Raw genomic sequence first — 12,303 nt, 5'->3', positions numbered from 1 at the left:
GAGTATGCGTTTAGCACTTTGTTTCGGTTACTAATAAAAACTTTCGCAACAAGTATGTGAGTTCTTCATGACTAATGTGAGTCCATGGTATAGATGCACTTTCACCTTCCACCATTGCTAGCCTCTCTAGTGCCGCGCAATTCTCGCCGGTACACAAACCCACCATATGCGTTCCTCAAAACAGCTCCATACCTACCTATTATGGCATTTTCATAGCCATTCCGACATATATTGCCATGCAACTCCCACCGTTCCGTCTCATGACTTGTGTCGTCACTCTCATATTGTCAATGCATGATCGTAAGATAGCTAGCGAGATGTTTCAACGTCATACGCCAATCTTGATCGTTGCACATCCCGGTACACTGCCGGAGGCATTTCCTGTAGAGTCATCATTGTTCTGAGCTTCGAGCTATGAGTAAATAAAAGTGTGATGATCATCATTATTAGAGCATTGTCCCATGTGAGGAAAAAAAGAGGCCAAAGATCCCAAATAAAAAAAAGAGAAAAAAAGAGAGGCCCAAGAGCCCAAATAAAAAAAGAGAAAAAGAGAGAAGGGACAATGCTACTATATTTTCCACACTTGTGCTTCATAATAGCACCATGTTCTTCATGATTGAGAGCCTCTCGTTTCGTCACCACCATATGGTAGTGGGAATCTTTATTATATAACTTGGCTTGTATATTCCAATGATGGGCTTCCTCAAAATTGCCCTAGGTATTCATGAGCAAGCAAGTTGGATGCACACCCACTAGTTCTCCTTTTGAGCTTTCACATACTTATAGCTCTAGTGCATCCTTTGTATGGCAATCCCTACTCATTCACATTGATATCTATTAATGGGCATCTCCATAGCCCTTTGATACGCCGAGTCAATGTGACCATCTCCTCCTTTTTTGTCTCACAACCACCACCACACTCTATTCCACTTATAGTGCTATATCCATGGCTCACGCTTATGTATTGCGTGCTAGTTATAAAAGGTTTGAGAAAGTAAGAGTGCGAAAACAATTACTTGGCCAATACCGGGGTTGTGCATGATTTAAATTAGTTGTGTGGGGATGATGGAGCATAGCCACACTATATGATTTTGTAGGGATAACTTTATTTGGCCTTGTTATTTTGAAAGTTCATGATTACCTTGCTAGTTTGCTTAAAGTATTATTGTTTTCATGTCAATAGAAAACTATTGTTTTGAATCTTACGGATCTGAACATTCATGTCACACGAAAGAAGTTGCAAAGGACAACTATGCTAGGTAGCATTCCACATCAAAAATTCAGTCTTTATCAAAAATTCGGGGATGCTTGATACGTCTCGAACATATCTATAATTTTTGATGGTTTCATGCTATTATCCTGTCAAACTTTGGATGTTTTGTATGCCTTTTATATCTTTTTGGGACTAACTTATTAACTCAGTGCCAAGTGCGAGTTCCTGTTTTTTCCATGTTTTTCACCCCTTTAAGAGGAGGATTTTAAACGGAGTCCAAATGGAACGAACCTTCCAAAAAGATTTTTTTCAAAACAGAAGAAGATCGGGAAGCTTGAGAACCAAGGCTAGGGCCCACCAGGGACCCCACAACCCCCCTAGCCACGGCCAGGGGGGCCCGCGCCTCCGAGGCTTGTGGGCTCCCTGGGCCACCTTTGCCCTAGGTCTTTCGCCTATATATTCCCATAAATTCCAGAAAAAATCAGGAGATCATCGAAAGTACTTTTCCGACGCCGCAAGCTTCTGTCTCCGCAAGATTCCATCTGGGGCACGTTCTGGTGCCCTGTCGGAGGGGGATTCAGATACGGAGGGCTTCTTCATCAACACCATGACCTCTCTGATGATGCGTGAGTAGTTCACCACAAACCTGCGGGTCCATAGCTAGTAGCTAGATGGCTTCTTCTCTCTCTTGGATCTTCAATACAAAGTTCACCATGATCTTCATGGAGATCTATCCAATGTAATCTTCTTTTGCGGTGTGTTTGTCGAGATCCGATGAATTGTGGATTTATGATCAGATATTCTATGAATCTTATTTGATTTTCTTCTGATCTCTCTTATGCATGATTTCATATCCTTGTAATTCTCTTCGAGTTGTGGGTTTTGTTTGACCAACTAGATCTATCATTCTTGTAATGGGAGAAGTGCTTGGTTTTGCGTTCATGTCGTGCGGTGACCTCACCCAGTGACACAACGGGTAGCAAGGCACGCATCATGTTGTTGCCATCAAGGGTAAAAAGATGGGGTTTTCATCATTGGTTTGAGTTTATCCCTCTACATCATGTCATCTTGCTTAAGGCGTTACTCTGTTCGTCATGAACTCAATACACTAGATTTATGATGGATAGCGGTCGATGTGTGGAGTAATAGTAGTAGATGCAGAAAGTATCGGTCTACTTGTCTCGGACGTGATGCCTATATGTATGATCATTGCCTTAGATATCGTCATGACTTTGTGCGGTTCTATCAATTGCTCGACAGTAATTTGTTCACCCAGCGTAATATTTGCTATTTTGAGAGAAGCCTCTAGTGAACACTATGGCCCCCGGGTCTACTTCACATCATATTTTCAGCCTTACACTTTTTCTTCGTTGCACTTTCCGCCTTCAGATCTCACTTTGCAATCAATCTTGAAGGGATTGACAACCCCTTTATAGCGTTGGGTGCAAGCTCTTTTGTGTTTGCGCAGGTACTCTGGACTTGACGAGATTCTCCTACTGGATTGATACCTTGGTTCTCAAGCTGAGGGAAATACTTACTGCTCCTGTGCTGCATCGCCCTTTCCTCTTCAAGGGAAAAAACAACGCAAGCTCAAGAGACGACAGAAGATTCATGTCGCCGTAGCAGGCGTCAACTTATCCAATTCAAGTCTACGATATAAAGAGAGAGGCATAACACTAACACCGGCTCCAAGATCGCATAAAGCGGTTCTAACATAATTTCCTTTAATGGAGCAAGGTATAGTGGGCACTCCTGGATCACCTAGTTTCTTAGGAGTTCCACCCTTGAAGGTGTAATTAGCGAGCATGGTGGAAATCTCAACCTCAGGTACCCTCCTTTTATTAGTCACAATATCTTTCATGTACTTAGCATAAGGAGACATTTTGAGCATATGTGTCAAACGTATTTGCAAAAACACAGGTCTAATCATTTCAACAAAGCGCTCAAAATCCTCATCATCCTTTTTCTTGGATGGTTTGGTAGGAAAGGGCATGGCTTTCTGAACCGATGGTTCTCTTTCTTTACCATGCTTCCTAGCAATAAAGTCGTTCTTATCGTATCTCCTGTTCTTAGGTTGTGGGTTATCAAGATCAACAACAGGTTCAATATCCACATCCTTATCATTACTAGGTTGAGCATCAACATGAACACCACTATCAATATTATCACTAGGCTCATGTTCATCACCAGATTGTGTTTTGGCATCAGAAACAGAGACACCATTTGGATTCTCGGGTGTAACGGCAATAGGTTTGCTAGCATGCAAGTTCCTATCATCTTTCTTTTTCTTCCTAATACCAGGATGACTAGGTGCATTAGTGTTAACTCCTTGAGAATCTTGTTCAATTCTCTTAGGATGACCCTCAGGATACAAAGGTTCCTGAGTCATTCTATCACCTCTAGTGACAACTATAATAGAAGTGTCATTCAACTCATTGAGCAAGTCATTTTGAGCCTTAAGTACTTGTTCTAATTGGGTAGTGACCATAGAGGCATGTTTACTCAAAATCTTAAGATCATTGACATTTCTATCCACACAAGCACTTCTATGACTAATCATAAGAGCATTTTGTCTCAATTGTCTGCTAACATAATCATTGAAACTTTGTTGTTTGGCAACAATGTTATCAAAATCATCTAAGCATAAGCTAGCAGGTTTATCATAAGGAATATCACTCTCATTGAATCTACGAAGAGAATTTACCTCTACTACCTGTGTCGGGTTATCAAGACCATGTATTTCTTCAATAGGTGGTAGATTCTTAACATCTTCAGATTTAATACCTTTCTCTTGCATAGATTTCTTGGCTTCTTGCATATCTTCAGGACTGAGGAATAGAATACCTCTTTTCTTTGGAGTTGGCTTCAGATGTGGTTCGGGAATAGTCCAAGCATTATCATTGCTCAAGATATTATTCAATAGAACTTTAGCTTGTTCCATAGTTCGTTCCTTGAAAACACAACCAGCACAACTATCTAGGTGGTCCCTAGAAGCATTAGTTAGTCCACTATAAAAGATATCAAGTATTTCATTTTTCTCAAGAGGGTGATCAGGCAAAGCATTAAGTAGCTGGACAAGCCTCCCCCAAGCTTGCACAAAGTTATATATATCCTACAAGGCAGCTTTTTTCTTATGGGCAGGAAAATATTTCTCAGAGAAGTAGTAAATCATATCCTGGGGACTACACACACAACCAGGAGCAAGAGAAGTGAACCAAGTCTTAGCATCACCCTTTAGTGAGAAAGGAAACAACTTAAGGATATAGTAATGGCGAATCTTTTCCTCATTCGTGAATACGGTGGCTATATCATTCAGTTTGGTAAGATGTGCTACAACCGTTTCAGACTCATAACCATGAAAAGGATCAGATTCAACCAAAGTGATTAAATCAGGATCGACAGTGAATTCATAATCCTTATCAGTAACAAAGATAGGCGAAGTAGCAAACTTAGGATTGTATTTCATTCTAGCATTCACAGATTTTTCTTTCCACTTGCGCAATAAATTTCAAGATCATAGCTATCCTTACAAGCAAGAAAGTATTCAGCTACATCTCCCTCCATAACATAACCCTTAGGTTTATTAGGCAATTCATATCTAGGAGAGCTAGGTCTAACAGGTGTAACAACGGGTTCTACTTCATTAATTTCATCAGTTTCAGAAGTATCATCACATTCAGCAGTAACTCTAGCAATTTGTGCATCAAGAAATGCACCCAGTGGCAAATCATTATCAAGCAAAGCATCATCATAAGCATCATGGATAGCAGAAGTAGCATCATCAAGCAAATGCGACATATCAGAATTACCAATAGGTGGTGGTGTCGCAAATTTACTCATAACTGGATGTGAATCAAGTGCACAGCTAGATGGAAGTTCCTTACCTTTCCTCGTAGTTGAGGGCAATACTTTAGTTTTTGGATCTCTCGGATTCCTCATAGTGATCAATAGACGTAAATCCCAAGTAACTCAGAGAATAGAGCTATGCCTCCCAGGCAACGGCGCCAGAAAAAGGTCTTGATAACCCACAAGTATAGGGGATCGCAACAGTTTTTGAGGGTAGATTATTCAACCCAAATTTGTTGATTCGACAGAAGGGGAAGCCAAAGAATATTCTCGAGTATTAGCAGTTGAGTTGTCAATTCAACCACACCTGAAAGACTTAGTATCTGCAGCAAAGTTTCAGTAGCAAAGTAGTGTGATAGTAAAGGTAGCAGTAGTGACAGCAGCAGCAATGACAGCAGTAGTGGTAAAGTAACTTAGAAAGGACCAGTAGGAAAAGACTCGTAGGCATTGGATCGGTGATGGATAATTATGTCGGATGACATTCATCATGTAACAGTTATAACATAGGGCGATATGTAACTAGCTCCAGTTCGTCAATGTAATTTAGGCATGTATTCCGTATTTAGTCATACGTACTTATGGAAAAGAACTTCCATGACATCTATTGTCCATCCCTCCCGTGGCAGCGGGGTCCTAATGGAAACTAAGGGATATTAAGGTCTCCTTTTAATAGAGAACCGGAACAAAGCATTAGCACATAGTGAATACATGAACTCCTCATACTATGGTCATCTCCGGGAGTGGTTCCGGCTATTGTCACTCCGGGGTTGCCAGGTCATAACACATAGTAGGTGACTACAACTTGCAAGATAGGATCAAGAACACACATATATTGATGAAAACATAATAGGTTCATATCTGAAATCATGGCACTCGGGCCCTAGTGACAAGCATTAAGCATAGCAAAGTAGTAGCAACATCAATCTTAGAACATAGTGTATACTAGGGATCAAACCCCATCAAAACTAACTCGATTACATGATAGATCTCATCCAACCCATCACCGTCCAGCAAGCCTACGATGAGATTACTCACGAACGACGAAGAGCATCATGTAATTGGTGATGAAGGATGCTTGGCGATGACGACGGCGTCGATTTCCCCTCTCTGGAGCCCAGAACGGACTCCAGATCTGCCCTTCAGAGGAAGAACAGGTGGTGGTGGCGGCTCCGTATCGCGAAACGCGATGAACTCTTCTGTCTTAATTTTTTCTGGGCAAGAGAGAATATATAGAGCTGGAGTTGGAGGTTGCGGAGCCACGAGGGCCTCCCAAGCCTGCGAGGCGCGGCCAGGGGGGCCGCGCCTCCTGGGCTTGTGGGCTCCTGGCTCCGCGTCTCCAGGTAATTCTTGCGCTAGTATTTTTCATATGTTCCACAAAAAATCCTCGTAAATTTCCACGTCATTCCGAGAACTTTTATTTCTACGCAAAAACAACACCAATGCAATTCTGCTGAAAACAGTGTCAGTTCGGGTTAGTTCCATTCAAATCATGCAATTTAGAGTCCAAAACAAGAGCAAAAGAGTTTGGAAAAGTAGATACGATGGAGATGTATCACACGCACTCTAGCGGAAACGTTTTCTCCCTTGGAAGTGTCGCGTCGCCGCCAAAGATGTGCTCGGGGGATCTGTCAGCACGGTCTGGCAAAGGTGAAAAAGGAGTTATACCCCGGCAAACCCCTTGCCTATGCAATGGTCAAAGACTATTGACAAGAACCTTGCCGGCGAGGAGGTTGCCGGGGGGTGTAACATCCGGCTTGCCGGGGATCTAAGGCCCCGGCAAAAGATTCAGATGTCGCGAGAAGAAGTGTCGTGGCTCGACAAATAAGTGACAATAACTCTTGATGAGATTTTTGAGTAGATAGATTGTTTCCCTTCTAAAGATCTCGATGTTTGTATGAGAAACCTGCGCGTAGAGGAACCTTGCTAGGATCAGTGCACCTTGGTTCTGTTTCGAACTCGTTCAACGAGGTGAACGGCCACAGAGCACCTTCACACTGTTTTGAACTTTCTCAACAGACCAAGCGGCTACGTAGCGCCTTATTTCGCCTCGAGTCGCGCTCGACGATTTAACGGTTGCACTGAGTGCGGCAAGGAGTCTTGCCGGTAACAACCCCTCCGAAAAACTGCTAAGGATCCGTTCCTCGAAGCACTAGCGGCACAACCAGTCTAGCCAACAAGCTTCCGGAAAACGCAAAGGATGTATCATACAAACAGGGGGATCAGACAAAAGGGAAACAATATTTATACATTTATTGAGGCAAATTCAAACATATTACATGGATGAATTTTACTACTCTAACCTATGATACTGTCTTTGGCGAGGGACAATGCTTGCCGGACAGAAGTTCAAGAAAACAAAAAACGGCGAGGCCCGCGGCGCAACCCAGGGTGGCTCCTTCTTGACCAGCACTGCGCAAAGTAGAACGGGGCCACAAGGGACGGCAAAGCTAGGAACCAGGCCTTGCTAGGAATATGAGGCAGTGTCGGTTCTTCCAGCGCGTCGGTCCCAACTCGAGAGGAGGAGAGCCGCGGACTGACGGTGATGGTGCAGCAGGCAGTCAGTTTGAGGTCAGATCCTCATACCCAGGCTTAGCGTGCCAAGGGTCTGACCCGTACCCGCTGTCGCTCCCATCTATCCGTTCCTCAACGCTCCCATGCGAGGAAGGGATTTCAGTCCCGCTCGAGCTTTCTTCGCAACAGCCGAGTCCTACACTTGAGCTCCCATATAGCTTGACGAAGAGCAGGTTGTCCGCCATCATCTTTAAGCGGAGAACATGCCCATCCCAGAGATTGTGGGCATGTGCGAAGCTCTTGCACCCACGGCCAAGATATAGGAGCCGAGACCCTAGATGCTCCACGGGCACCGGTACAGCGTCGTTGCTCCAGCCATGCACCCGGAGCCACGGCATTGGGAGCTTCTCTTCGTCTATCGCCTTGGCGAAGGCGCTGCAGAGTTGAAGGTGAGTCCTCATGCGGCCTTGCAGCTTGACAAGAAACTCCAACAGAGTCCTTTCAACATGAATCCCTGCGGGGACAAGCCTCGGCGAAGGTGTGGGTGCTGGAGTAGCATCCCGCCTTCCCCGGCCACGGCCTCCTCGGCAACCACGACACCTCGCCCCTCCGCCACCTCGGGCGCTCAAGCTGTCCTTCGCACCTACGGCTCCCGAAGTTGTGGCATGATCCGAACGGGATACTCTCGCCGCTCTGGCGGTTGATGGTTGCCGCCCTCGTCCCCTAGCCATGATTAGGGGCGAGCGCCACCTGAAGCTGAAGAAGATACTGCAGAACAAGCTAGGGGTGTTGTGCATTTGAGGAGTTGGATGGATGAGCAAAACCCTCTCGCAAACCCCCTAATTTATAGGGCGAGGCACGGGGGCTAGCCCTCCTCACTCCAGAAAACCGCCGCCCCTCTCGCCCAATCACCCATAGTCATGGATGAACAGGGACCCGCCCTGCTACACCAATGCATTAAGGGCGGGCCCTGCCACGGCTGCGACTTTTAAGGCCACGATCGCCACTTGCCTGACCCTTACTACGCATGCCTCAAGCGTGGTAGAAATGTTTTGGGAGGTGGGACGGCCACTGGGCGCACTGTTGGGGAACGTCGCATGGGAAACAAAAAATTTCCTACGCGCACGAAGACCTATCATGGTGATGTCCATCTACGAGAGGGGATGAGTGATCTACGTACCCTTGTAGATCGTACAGCAGAAGCGTTAGAGAACGCGGTTGATGTAGTGGAACGTCCTCACGTCCCTCGATCCGCCCCGCGAACAATCCCGCGATCAGTCCCACGATCTAGTACCGAACGGACGGCACTTCCGCGTTCAGCACACGTACAGCTCGACGATGATCTCGGCCTTCTTGATCCAGCAAGAGAGACGGAGAGGTAGAAGAGTTCTCCGGCAGCGTGACGGCGCTCCGGAGGTTGGTGATGATCTTGTCTCAGCAGGGCTCCGCCCGAGCTCCGCAGAAACGCGATCTAGAGGAAATACTATGGAGGTATGTGGTCGGGCAGCCGTGAGAAAGTCGTCTCAAATCAGCCCTAATTGCTCCATATATATAGGAGGAGGGAGGGGGGCCTTGCCTTGGGGTCCAAGGGACCCTCAAGGGGTCGGCCGAGCCAAGGGGGGAGGACTCCCCCCCCAAACCGAGTTGGACTTGGTTTGGTGAGAGGAGTACCCCTCCCTTCCCACTTCCTCCCTCTTTTTTTTTCCTTTCCTTTGATTTCTTATTCTTGGCGCATAGGCCCCCTTGGGGCTGTCCCACCAGCCCACTAAGGGCTGGTGTGTCTCCCCAAAGCCTATGGGCTTCCCCGGGGTGGGTTGCCCCCCCCCCCCCCGGTGAACTCCCGGAACCCATTCGTCATTCCCGGTACATTCCCGGTAACTCCGAAAACCTTTCGGTAATCAAATGAGGTCATCCTATATATCAATCTTCGTTTCTGGACCATTCCGGAAACCCTCGTGACGTCCGTGATCTCATCCGGGACTCCGAACAACATTCGGTAACCAACCATATAACTCAAAAACGCATAAAACAACGTCGAACCTTAAGTGTGCAGACCCTGCGGGTTCGAGAACTATGTAGACATGACCCGAGAGACTCCTCGGTCAATATCCAATAGCAGGACCTGGATGCCCATATTGGATCCTACATATTCCACGAAGATCTTATCGTTTGAACCTCAGTGTCAAGGATTCGTATAATCCCGTATGTCATTCCCTTTGTCCTTCGGTATGTTACTTGCCCGAGATTCGATCGTCAGTATCCGCATACCTATTTCAATCTCGTTTACCGGCAAGTCTCTTTACTCGTTCCGTAATACAAGATACCGCAACTTACACTAAGTTACATTGCTTGCAAGGCTTGTGTGTGATGTTGTATTACCGAGTGGGCCCCGAGATACCTCTCCGTCATACGGAGTGACAAATCCCAGTCTTGATCCATACTAACTCAACTAACACCTTCGGAGATACCTGTAGAGCATCTTTATAGTCACCCAGTTACGTTGCGACGTTTGATACACACAAAGCATTCCTCCGGTGTCAGTGAGTTATATGATCTCATGGTCATAGGAATAAATACTTGACACGCAGAAAACAGTAACAACAAAATGACACTATCAACATGCTACGTCTATTAGTTTGGGTCTAGTCCATCACGTGATTCTCCCAATGACGTGATCCAGTTATCAAGCAACAACACCTTGTTCATAATCAGAAGACACTGACTATCATCGATCAACTGGCTAGCCAACTAGAGGCATGCTAGGGACGGTGTTTTGTCTATGTATCCACACATGTAAATGAGTCTTCATTCAATACAATTATAGCATGGATAATAAACTATTATCTTGATACAGGAATTATAATAATAACTATACATTTATTATTGCCTCTAGGGCATAATTCCAACACGCACGCCTCTCCGCTTCGTGCGTTCAATGCGCGAGGTGGAGAAAGACCACTAGCAATGGCTCCAACCTACAAGTTACCATTTCACAGGGGGTCGTGCACCACTTTGGGCCTGGCCCAACAACGCCTTGCACGCGTGTGTGGCCCAGGCCCGGGGGCTCCTTTCAGTGCACTGAAGACTGGGGTCTCCTGTGCCCCAGACTTGTGCACGGGCGCCTGCAACCCCTTTGACGGCAAGGCACGACAAAGGCTGGCAGAAAGATTAACCCCCAAGCTCACCAAGGCCACACCCCTCCAAGGGTGTGAGGAACAAGTCTAAGTTACAAGCCCCGCAAGCCCTTCTTCCGAGAAGACGTCCAAGACCCCGACAAGCCTTTCTTGCCGGGAAGATATCCAAGGCCCCGACAAGTCCTCCTTGCGAGGAAAGTAGACAAGGCCCCGGCAAGCCTTCCTTGCCAGGAAGGCGTACTAGACCACTCGCGAGGGCACCAGCCCGGCAAGCCCCCTTCGCCGCTAGGTGTTCCCTCCTTCCACAATGCCATCGACTACCACAGCGCCAACGCATCCCTCATGTGCCAACACAACACCCAGGTGTCGAAACACCTGGGTACGCATCGATACCATCCTGATGCAGGTCAGGAGACTATCGAAGCATTTACTGCCCCTGACGCACGGTATACAAATAACAGTGAACCATGTTCACTGTGCAGCTCATGAACCCACTGTTGAGCACTGTTATTGACCCCTTTGCCTATAAAAGGAGACCTGCTACTTCTCAAACAACAGCGCCAGAAATTGACATGTTGACGGAGATTGGGCTTGCGTTGGTTTTTCCCTTGAAGAGGAAAGGGTTATGCAGCACAGGAGCAGTAAGTATCTCCCTCAGTTTGAGAACCAAGGTATCGATCCAGAAGGAGGCTCTCGTCAAGTCCAGAGTACCTACACAAACACAAACAAGCTTGCACCCCAACGCTTCAAAGGGGTTGTCAATCCCTTCAAGATTGTTTGCAAAGTGAGATCTGAAGGCGGAAAGTGCAACGAAGTAAAAAGTGTAAGGCTGAAAATATGGTGTGGAGTAGACCCTCGGGGCCATAGTGTTCACTAGAGGCTTCTCTCAAAATAGCAAGTATTACGGTGGGTGAACAAATTATTGTCGAGCAATTGATAGAACCGCGCAAAGTCATGATGATATCTAAGGCAATGATCTAGCATATAGGCATCACGTCCGAGAAAAGTAGTCCGATACTTTCTGCATCTGCTACTATTACTCCACACATCGACCGCTATCCAGCATGCATCTAGTGTATTGAGTTCATGACGAACAGAGTAACGCTTTAACCAAGATGACATGTTGTAGAGGGATAATCTAAAACCAATGATGAAAACCCCATCTTTTTACCCTTGATGGCAACAACACGATACGTCCCTCGCTACCCCTTCTGTCACTTGGTGAGGTCACCGCACGGTATGAACCCAAAACGAAGCACTTCTCCCATTGCAAAAATCATAGATCTAGTTGACCAAACAAAACCCACAACTCGAAGAGAATTACAAGGATATGAAATCATGCATAAGAGAGATCAGAAGAAACTCAAATAAGATTCATAAATAATCTGATCATAAATCCACAATTCATCGGATCTCGACAAACACACCGTAAAAGAAGATTACATCGGATAGATCTCCATGAAGATCATGGACAACTTTGTATTGAAGATCCAAGAGAGAGAAGAAGCCATCTAGTTACTAGCTATGGACCCGTAGGTCTATGGCGAACTACTCACGCATCATCGGAGAGGTCATGGTGTTGATGGAGAAGCCTTCCGT

The sequence above is a fragment of the Hordeum vulgare genome, chromosome 4H (genome assembly GCF_904849725.1).
Source record: "Hordeum vulgare subsp. vulgare chromosome 4H, MorexV3_pseudomolecules_assembly, whole genome shotgun sequence".
Lineage (NCBI taxonomy): Eukaryota > Viridiplantae > Streptophyta > Magnoliopsida > Poales > Poaceae > Hordeum > Hordeum vulgare.
Note: the sequence above shows the minus strand (reverse complement) of the source record.